Genomic DNA, 8,999 nt, shown 5'->3' with positions numbered 1-8,999 from the left:
CACGCAAAAAAATCAGATTCTTCAGTCGAAGATGCGAACAAGTTGCTCTCCTCCTCCGCGACGATCGGTTCGGTCAGGTCGTGCCTCGCTAGTACTGGCAGCAGCACGGGGTTAGTTTATTATTAAAACCGCGTTTTAGTTCGTCGTGGATCGCGGAAATTCGTGGCGTAGTTCCGGGAGAGCTTTCCTCGCGGAGGAATTCCGCGGAGCGAGAACCAGATTCAGCAGCGGGAGTCTCTTGGAAGTTGATTCCAACTGGCCTGGGAAAAGAATTTCATCGCAAATTCTGAGCAAAGATTGAAGATTGAAGGAAGTCGGAACGGGAAACCTCAAGAAGAAATAAAATAAAATAAAAAAAAAAACGGTGTGTCTTCAGGTGCCATCGCGCTGCTCCGTCGGTCGTCGTCATCACCGTAATAATTCGTCATTGGAATCTAAAATTCATCATCGTCATCATCATCAGCAGCAGCAGCGTAGCAGAAGGAAGAATTTCTTGTTTACGAAGAAGAGTTTGAGTGAAAACAGGAGAAAAAAATAAATTTTAGGCTTCTTCTGAAGAAGAAAGAAAGAAAAAAACGGGTTTCAAGTGTATGTTAAATCATTATTAGTAGTGAAAATAAGTTTATAAAATTGTTGAAAGAATAGTGGCTAAATTATAAGTATCGCTTGAAACAAGAAAGTAGCAAAGTGCCAGTGTGAAAATTGTGTAAAATTAAGGAAAATCGTGAAAAGGAAACAGAAAAGTTTAGTGTCTAAATTTCTAAGTGAATATGACCAGAAGCTGCTGCAAGCAGCAGCATGATTGAACCATGCTGAAGGAATTGACCGGAGAAAGTTTATAAAAGGTTGGTTCAATAAAGTAGGATTGAATATCCTGTTTATGTTTTTTTTTTAAATTGAGTCATTTTAGAACAGACAATTTTTTTCCAATATAAGCAAATCTTTAACGATTAAAGGTTTATTAACAAATAAATAAAAACATAATAAAAAGTTCAAAAAAGCTATTTTTTTTATCAATCTGAGGATATAATAAGAAATTCAAAATTAGACGAATTTTACTTTAAATTTCTTATTATGACTTCATTATTTGAAACCAAGACAGTTTCTTATTTTTAAAAATCAAAATAAGAAATACTAAGTAATAACACTAAATTAGAAATTCAAAAAACCAAAGCAAATTGAATTCAAAATTAATAACAGACATTAAGTACCAAATACCAAAATAAAATAAAATAAAAACTAAATATAAATGAAAAAAGGTCATTTGATCAGCTTTTGTGTCTATTTATAGTTCTTGTTTTTATTGTTACTTTCAAGCTTGTTCTATAACCTCCATTTATTATATTTTGCATTCTTAGTTTACATAAAAATTTGTAAAAATACGATACATAGTTCAATTATATTTATTTTACGAATATTTGCGAAACGAAAATATATCTAATGAAAAATTAACTGAAAAAATAAGAAACTCAAATCAAAATCAAAATATTGAACAAAAAAAAAGAAAATAACAAAAAAAAAAAAATCAAAGATAACTGATAACTAATTATGCTTTTAATTTGGAGTAAGGAGTTTTGAAATTTAAATAACATAAGACTTATTTCACATTGTACTTTTTCATTCTTCAGACTTAATATCATGCAATTTCGAATCTTCCTTCTCTTACTTTCTTGAAATCTTTTATTTCATAAAAACACCTATTCTATTTTCTAGGTAGAGGGTTATTTTATAAAATTATTGATATTTACTATATTTAATCGTCAAAAAAAAAAAATCAATCAACACTATATGTAACACAAACACCATCTACATAACACTTATACAACTAAAAACAGGAGCGTTTGGTACGGTATGTCCACGCATCCTTCCTCTCCCATGTAGATTCTGTGGAATGTGATCCATTCACAGAATCCTCTCTGCGGTAAACACAACGCAGTAGGGCTGGCCGCTTTAATTTTTGTAATACATTTTCGAGTGTTCTCGGATGTACTGCAATTATTGATACTGACATGAAACATGCTTGGGGCGTAATCTTATCACAAGACTTTTCAGCATGCTTTCATCGGACTGACTGCGTTTGTGTTAGATTAGATTAGATTAGATTGTAATTTAAATAACAATAAAATGGGTGCGGGACATTTCGCCGAATTAAAAACAAAAGAAAAAAAGAAAAAGGATAAAAAAGTACTAAAAAAGGATTTGAGAATACTTCTGTGAGTATTTGCATTCTTTCAAACATGAATCGTTCTTTTTTAAATTCGGCGAAATGTCCATTCGGCGAAATATCCATTCGGCGAAACGTACCAGACCCCAATAAAATAAATTACAAGTTTAAAATAACACATTGAAAAACACAGAGGCGACTCGTGCCCAAATGAAGTACCTGTTCAATGTTAAAAAATGTTTTTAAAGCTTTTTTCTTTCCAATGCACAGTGGTCCGAAACCGAAATCTAGCGTGACAAAATTGATAGCGGCCACACGTTAAGATATAAAAAATGATCTAGTGGTTGTAAAAGAAGAAACAAGTTTTTACTGAAATATTTCAGGAATAAATTTAATTATTTTGTTGATTCCTGAAATATTTCAGTAAAAACTTGTTTCTTCTTTTACAACCACTAGATCATTTTGTACATTTTTGAGCCCTTCTAGACAATTGTAGAGCTTGTCGAATTTTGGCCAATTCTATCAAAAGTTATGGGCAAAAAACGATTTAAAAATGCTCATTTTCAAATTAAGATTAAATGAGTTAAACAAAAAAGACCTCCGAGATATTTTCAGCAAATGTACTCTAGAATGTGTACTTTCAGATGCTTCTAAGAGCGAGGTCAAACTCCACCACCTTTTCGAGTTATTCACATTTCAAAATGGCGTCTTTTTCGTCGTATTTTGGCTATAACTTTCGTTTAAAAGGTCCGATTTTCGCTCTCTTGGAAGATAAATGTGTGTTTTGATAAGCTCTTCAAATGTCTAGAAGACACCAACTCGCTACGACATAAGCCTGAGTTGATAAATTCAAAAAACTCATTTTTTCATAAACACCTAAACCTAAATTACAAAAATGGCTCTAGAAACTTCCCGTTTGAAGATAGAGCTTTGGGCCCTTCAGCAAAGTTGCTCAGAATGGTGTTCCCTACAACTTTTCTGAAGACACCAAAGCGCTATCTCGTCATCTCGCAAAAATAAAAATTCTGAACCACCCTAAAATTTGGACCACCCTAATGTCCACCATACCAAAAGATGCCCCTATTGACCCTGATCATTTGTCCCGAAGACACCAAAGCTCTAAATCTTAACGTGTGGCCGCTATCAATTTTGTCACGCTAGATTTCGGTTTCGGACCACTGTGCAATGGCTTTTATTTTTACGCTTTATTATTTTTATACTATTATAATTTTCTGATTATGCAAATAATTAATTAAAATTATGATTTAGACTTTTTTTTATTTCGTTAAAATGTATTTTTAAGACTTAATCATTATCGTGGGGAATGTGGAAAAATAGAGTAATCGCTCTGCCATCCTTATCGAAATTCAAGGGAAGTTATTGAATATTATACTGAATTTAAAAACTATTCATCAGGATGTTAGAAAAAAATACCACATCCTTAACAAAAGAAAACTGTTTGTTGGGCTTTTTTAAACCCAACTAATATTGAGCTAACTTGGTTACTATTTAAAAATAAAATTGACATTTTACTCTATACTTTTTAGAACCAGGTCGTATCGCTTTTGATCCTTTGTCAAATGTTTAGAAAATTGAATTGAAGGGCTTTTGATGTTAAAAACATAGCTATATTGACATTAATCCGAGATAATTAAAATATTTGTTTTTTGCATCAGTGAAAAAAAGTTTTCAGAACAAATTCATGCTACAATATATGGATAATAATATATTCAACTAGAGTGAACCGGGACTACAGTCTGAATAAAAACAGTCGTTTGTAGAGCATTTAATGGCATCAAATCTTAAACCGCTTTAAATAGAACCATCCGAAAAATAAAATAAGGATCATGGTTGAATCTACTGTCATAATTCTTCTCATGTGTCCCGATTCTGGAAAAAGCACAGTACTTTTTTGTTTCAATTGTTTCAATTCAATCTATCAATCATACTATCTTAACTTAACATTACATCACATTCCAGTAGAGCAAGAATCCACTACACTGAAATAAAAAAAAGTACCAAAGTAACCAAGAAGATCGAAGAGGTTCAACGCGAGCAGTTGAACATTCCAGTTTTGAAACAAGCCATCACCAGTCTGCGCAAAACAGCCTGATGCCTAAAAGTGCGCCAAATATAGAGCAATATCTGTGGTGCTCTCGCGTTCTCTCGTTTATTCATGCTCTCAACGTGCTGTCAACGCGCTGGCTTGTTTACTTTTTGCATGCAGCTCTCTGGAGAGCTGAGCGAGCTAAGTCGGCTGGGGCCTGGGGGTGGCATTTCGCTCCCTCCCAAAAATGCTGTCAGTTCACGCTCTCAGATTGAACCTGATTCACCAACACATCGATACTGCCGCTGTGTATGAATAGGAAGCTCTTTACATGTGTTGATTTTTTTCTGTATGGAGATTTTTTCCCCGACGTTCAAAGGGTCGGTGTTGAACGCGACGAGCATTTGCGCGTGGCCCGCTAGGCTGGCTCGCTTTAGTATTGGTGGGTTGTAAAGAGAGGTAAAGAGTAAAGGGTGGCGGGCCAGTCGAGATGGATCACAAACGGCCTTAGACTGACACCGCAAAGGAAAAAAAGGGTGGCGGGCCAAAGCATTTTCGGTGCATGCAGCGCTGCTGAACATAGGGCGTTGAATTTGTCAACGTATATTCAAACAAAAATTGTAATAAACAATTATTGTATGTTGCTGGTTTAAAAAGCACCGTGGTACTTAAATAAAAAAATTATCCGCATGAAATCGGCTACCTGTTCAATGAACAGGTTGAACAGGTGGACGAGTCGCCTCTGGAAAAACATGTTAAGATGTCGTCGGGACGATAACGATAATCTATCGTTATCGCTATTTTGGTTATTTTATCGACGATAATCTTATCGCCGATGAGTCATTTTTAAAAACTTTATAAAATCGACACAACTCAACCAAATTATGTTAAATTTTCAATGCTTTCGCATTCTACATTTTTTGATAATGTAGTAAGTTTCAATGTATAAATACTCAAACTTTTCTCAAAATACCGTATCTTTTCGAAAGTACTCAAATTTTCATAATTTGTAATATGGGTATCAAATGAAACCAAATTTTGTAAGCTTTTCACTTTTTATAGCTTGTTTTTTTTAAAGAATACTAAAGTTTTCACAAAATACCGTATTTTTTTGAAAATACTTCAATTTTGAAAATTCGCAATATGAAGCGACATGTTGTTTTCATCTCACTAAACTTTTTTTTGAAAATACTAAAATTTTAACAAAATACCGTTTTTTTAAACAATCTTTTTTTTTAAATTTGCAATATAAATATCAAACGAAGCGAAATTTTACAATTTAAGTATTTTCTATGAAATACTGTATTTTGTGAAAATTTTAGTTTTCTCAAATTAAACTCTAATAAAGTGAAAACGGATACAAAATTTTGCTTCGTTTGATTTCCATATTGCAAATTATGAAAATTGAAGTATTTCCGAAAAAATACGATATTTTGTGAAAAATTTAGTATTGAAAAAAATACAGGCTTTAAAAATGTAAAAATCCTACAAAATTTCGCTTCGTAGCGAGGATTTTTACATTTTTATAGCCAGTATTCACATCGTATTTTTTTCGGAAATACTTCAATTTTCATAATTTGCAATATGGAAATCAAACGAAGCAAAATTTTGTATGCTTTTTCACCTTATTGAAGTTTTTTTGAAAACACATAAATTTTCACAAAATAATTTTTTTTCGAAAGTACTCAAATTTTTCATATTTGTCATATAGGTATCAAACGAAGCAAAATTTTGTATCCGTTTTCACTTTATTAGAGTTTGCGAATTATGAAAATTTGAGTACTTTTGAAAAAATACGCTATTTTATAAAAAAATTAGTATTTACAAAAAAAAACTTTTATAATGTGAAAAGCATGCACAATTTCAATAGAACTATCGTTATTTGAGGATTACAAGAAAATAAAGAAAACAAAAGAAGTAATATTAAAACTATTTTTTAGAAAGAAAAAAAAAAACTTTCTGAAGATTAAAAATTTGTCTAAACAAGTTTTTTCTTTCGAGTTATTAGAAAGAAATCCGTTAAGTCACGAGGTTGGGCCTTTAGAATAATAGATTCAAAATTGAAAAAAATAGAACAATTTAGTACAGAAATTCACTAGATGGAAAATAAAAATAATAAAGATAAAAAAAATTGTAACAACTGTAAAATTAGAAAATCAACATAAGAAGCTTTCAACAATATATTCCACATAAGAAATTCAAAAAAGAAAATTAGAAAAGGTTGAAAAAGCTGCAAAAATGTTTTAAAAAATACCAAAATTCTTCCCAAATATCAAATGTGTTATAACAAAACTGAATAAATAAACATAAAATTAAAGATTTGGACAAAAAAGTAAGAAATTAAACTAGAAAATTCAAAATTAGGAAATATTTTTGCATCATGAAATGAAAAAAAAACGATCTCAAACATGACATGAACAATATGAGAACTTAAAAAAAATGTCAAACATTAAAATACTAACAAAAATAAGAAATCCACGTGAGCAGTTCTCTACGGAATCGGTCTTTTTTCTTTAATTTTAATTTTTGTATTTTTTAATCCAGCTGAAACTTTTTTGATGCCTTCGGTATGCCCAAAGAAGCCATTTTGCATCATTAGTTCGTTCATATAATTTTCCATACAAATTTGGCAGCTGTCCATACAAAAATGATATGTGAAAATTCAAAAATCTGTATCTTTTGAAGGAATTTTTTTATCGATTTGGTGTCTTCGGCAAAGTTGTAGGTATGGGTATGGACTACACTGAAAAAAAATGATACACGGTAAAAAAAAATTTGGTGATTTTTAATTTCACTTTTTGTCACTAAAACTTGATTTGCAAAAAAACACTATTTTTATTTTTTTTTATTTTTTGATATGTTTTAGAGGACATAAAATGCCAACTTTTCAGAAATTTCCAGAATGGGCAAAAAATCTTTGACCGAGTTATGATTTTTTGAATCAATACTGATTTTTTCAAAAAATTGAAATATTGGTCGCAAAAATTTTTCAACTTCATTTTTCGATGTAAAATCGAATTTGCAATCAAAAAGTACTTTAGTGAAATTTAGATAAAGTGCACCGTTTTCAAGTTATAACCATTTTTAGGTAACGTTTTTGAAAATAGTCGCAGTTTTTCATTTTTTAAAATTAGTGCCCATGTTTGCCCATCTTTGAAAAAAATATTTTTGAAAAGCTGAGCGAATTCTCTATATTTTGCTTTATTGAACTTTGTTGATACGACCCATAGTTGCTGAGATATTGCCATGCAAAGGTTAAAAAACAGGAAAATTGATGTTTTCTAAGTCTCACCAAAACAACCCACCATTTTCCAATGTCGATATCTCAGCAATTAATGGTCCGATTTACAATGTTAAAACATGAAACATTCGTGAAATTTTCCGATCTTTTCGAAAAAAATATTTTCAAAAATTTAAAATCAAGACTAACATTTTAAACGGGCCAAACTTTGAATATTATACCCATTTAAAATGTTAGTCTTGATTTTAAATTTTTGAAAATATTTTTTTCGAAAAGATCGGAAAATTTCACGAATGTTTCATGTTTTAACATTGTAAATCGGACCATTAATTGCTGAGATATCGACATTAGAAAATGGTGGGTTGTTTGGGTGAGACTTAGAAAACATCAATTTTCCTGTTTTTTAACCTTTGCATGGCAATATCTCAGCAACTATGGGTCGTATCAACAAAGTCCAAAAAAGCAAAATATAGAGAATTTTCTCAGCCTTTCAAAAATATTTTTTTTCAGTAGTGGGCAAACATGGGCACTATTTTAAAAAAATGAAAAACTGCGACTATTTTCAAAAAAGTTACATAAATTTGGTTATAACTTGAAAACGGTGCACTTTATCAAAAATTCACTACAGTACTTTTTGATTGCAAATTCGATTTTACATCGAAAAATGAAGTTGAAAAATTTTTGCGACCAATATTTCGATTTTTTGAAAAAATCAGTATTGATTCAAAAAATCATAACTCGGTCAAAGATTTTTGCCCATTCTGGAAATTTCTGAAAAGTTGGCATTTTATGTCCTCTAAAACATATCAAAAATAAAAAAATTAAAAATAGTGTTTTTGCAAATCAAGTTTTAGTGACAAAAGTGAAATTAAAAATCACCAAATTTTTTTTTACCGTGTATAATTTTTTTTCAGTGTAGTCCATATCCATACCTACAACTTTGCCCAAGACACCAAATCGATCAAAAAATTCCTTCAAAAGATACAGATTTTTGAATTTTCACATATCATTTTTGTATGGACAGCTGCCAAATTTGTATGGAAAATTATATGAACGAACTAATGATGCAAAATGGCTTCTTTTGGGCATACCGAAGGCACCAAAAAAGTTTCAGCCGGATTAAAAAATACAAAAAAAAATCGAATGACCGAAATCTCAGAGAATTGCTCCGTAGTAACCTTTCAAAAGGGCGACCTTGGATGTAAACAAGCAGCCTATCCCACCCACACTTAACGCGAACTGTCACTATAGCGAAAAGGATAAACAGTTTGTTTACATTCAAGGTTGCGCCCTTTTGAATAGTTACTACGGAAATATGCCTTGAATGTTGAGTAGCTAATTTTCGATCTAAATTACAATGCATTTAATTACAAATTTAAAAAAAAAATCACATGAAAAAATAAATTTAGGTTTTTTGATGAGAATGGTAACAGAAATCTATATTTGAAAAATAACAAGAAGCAATTGAAAAAAATAAATAAAAGAAAGCATATAAAAATCACTTTTTTAAGCAACACTATGAAATAGAGGAGATCCCATTCAAACAA

General features: G+C 31.0%; 1 protein-coding gene across 5 annotated transcripts in view; it reads left to right on the top strand.

The window, feature by feature from the left end:
• The window catches only part of LOC6050605 (histone deacetylase 4), a 128,917-nt gene continuing 119,918 nt past the window's right edge, over nt 1-8,999 (top strand). For 2 of the 5 annotated variants that reach the window (XM_038249902.1, XM_038249901.1), the window contains exon 1: nt 2-845. The gene's annotated coding sequence lies outside the window, so the exon portion shown is untranslated. Of the gene's footprint in view, nt 846-8,999 lie in introns of all 5 variants that reach the window. The other 3 variants (XM_038249908.1, XM_038249907.1, XM_038249909.1) reach the window with 2 other exon arrangements.

This window comes from Culex quinquefasciatus, chromosome 1, assembly GCF_015732765.1.
Source record: "Culex quinquefasciatus strain JHB chromosome 1, VPISU_Cqui_1.0_pri_paternal, whole genome shotgun sequence".
Taxonomy (NCBI): domain Eukaryota; kingdom Metazoa; phylum Arthropoda; class Insecta; order Diptera; family Culicidae; genus Culex; species Culex quinquefasciatus.
This window is presented reverse-complemented; position numbering and strand designations above follow the sequence as displayed.